Source organism: Sorex fumeus, unplaced genomic scaffold, assembly GCF_029834395.1.
Source record: "Sorex fumeus unplaced genomic scaffold, SorFum_2.1 ptg000029l, whole genome shotgun sequence".
Classification (NCBI taxonomy): Eukaryota; Metazoa; Chordata; class Mammalia; order Eulipotyphla; family Soricidae; genus Sorex; species Sorex fumeus.
In genome coordinates this window covers 15,932,976-15,934,990 of record NW_026606086.1, presented here as the reverse complement: position 1 = coordinate 15,934,990, position 2,015 = coordinate 15,932,976, and positions in this window count along the sequence as shown.

Here is a 2,015-nt window from a genome sequence, read left to right as displayed (position 1 = left end):
TCTTTTGCTTGGGTTTTGGTTTGGGACCACACCCAGCAATGCTCAGGGCTTGCCTCTGGTTCTGTGCTCAGGGAGCACTCCTGGTGGGGCTCAGGCATCTCATGCGGGGGCAAGGATGGAAGCCAAGTAGCCGCGCAGACGACCCGTGCTTTTCACCATCCTATCTCTTGGCCCTGTTCTCAGGGGGCGCAGAGGTCTCTCCTGGAGAGTCTCAGCACATTCTGGGGGTGACGCTAAGGATGGCAAGCTCTTGAGGCCCACCGTGCCGGCAGCAGCCAGCAGTGCTGGGGCGAAATGGGGCTCCTGCAAGGCATGCGTGAGCCTGAACCCTTACTTTGTCGCTGGCCCCAGCTAATGTAAGGCAAGAGCAGCTGCAGAATCGCTAGAAGGTTCTAGAAGGCACTAGAAGGCACCAGATGGCCATCTGGTCTCCCAAAGCAAGGGCAGCATGGGTCGCTGTGCCTCTGGCGCCCCCACCAGGCAGGGCTCTCAGCGCAGACTCTGGGGGTGCCTGCCTGGTGCTTGTCTCAGCCACTGTCCTTGGCCGAGTGGGAAGGGTCACCCCTGGAGTGCTTGGCCCAGCCGCCAGGTTCTGCTCTCGGCCCAGCATGCTCTTCAGCGTCCTATAGGGAGAACCGACTCAGAGATCCAAGCCGGTGTTATTTTTAGACATGAAGATCGTTGGTGCCCAGCTTGCTGAGTCCTGCGTAGAGGCAGAAACGGTTCCTCAGTCTCCATTTCCCCCAGGTTTAAGTTGGAGCCAGGCAAGGCCAGGCAGAGGGACACGCCCCCCCACGCCCTTGTTCAAAGATGGACCCTGGCCAGCAGGTCCTGCTCAGGGGCGTTTGGGGGGGGGTGTCCTTCCACACATCTCTCTCCTCTCTGCTGCAGCCAGGCTTCTGCCTCTGGACTTCAGCGCCGGGATCATATTTCCACCAGGCGGGCTGGACCTGCAGCCCAGAGAACAAAGGCATCGCCTGTTGTTTACTCGGACACTGAGGGGGGTTAAAAAGGGGAAGTGTCACCTTCGACCCATGTGTGTTCTTCAGGAACACCAGGGATGTTCCCTGCGACCCTGGGAAGTGCTGACATGGCACCCGAGGGTGAGTACAGCAGGGAAGGCCAATCCCCGGCACCACAAAGGGTCCCCTGAGTCCTGCTGGGAATGACCGCTGAGCACAGAACCAGGAGTAACCTCTGAGTAGAGCCAGGTGTGGCCAAATAACAGAAAGAAAGAGAAAGAACAGAAGGAAGGAAAAGAAAGAAAGAAGGAAAGAAAGAAGGAAGGAAAGAAAGAAGGAAGGAAAAAAAGAATGAAGGAAAGAAAAAAAAGGAAAGAAAGAACGAGAAAGGAAAGAAAGAAAGAAAGGAAGGAAGGAAGGAAGGAAAGAAAGAAAGAAAGGTAGAAAGAAAGGAAGGAACGAAGGAAGAAAGGAAAAGAAAGAAAGGAAAGAAAGGAAGGAAGGAAGGAAGGAAGAAGGAAGGAAAAGAAAGAAAGAGAACGGAAGGAAGGAAAAGAAAGAAAGGAAAGAAAGGAAGGAAGGAAGGAAAAGAAAGAAAAAAGAAAGAAAATGGGAGGAAGGAAAAGAAAGGAAAGGAAGGAAGGAAGGAAAAGAAAGAAGGAAAGAAAGGAAGGAAAGAAAGAAAGAAAGAAAGAAAGGAAAACCCGAGTTCAATCTCTGGCATCCCATAGGATCCCCTGAGCACCGTCAGGAGTAATTCCTGAGTGCAGAACCTGGAGTAACCCCTGAGCATTGCTGGGTGTGACCCAAAAAGGGGGGGGGGGAAAGAACCTCTTTAGGGTCTGAGCAATAGTTCAGCTGGGAGTGTGCTTGCCTCACACACTGCCGATCTGGGTTCAGTCCCCAACACCACATATGGTCCCCTGAGCCCCTCCAGGAGAAATCCGTGAACACCAGTACCAGCTGATGTCAGGCTTCTCCAGAGAACCAGGGGGAAGGTCCCACCCGGTGGAATAGATGGGGTGGGGCTGACCAACAGGAGCTGCAGGTGGA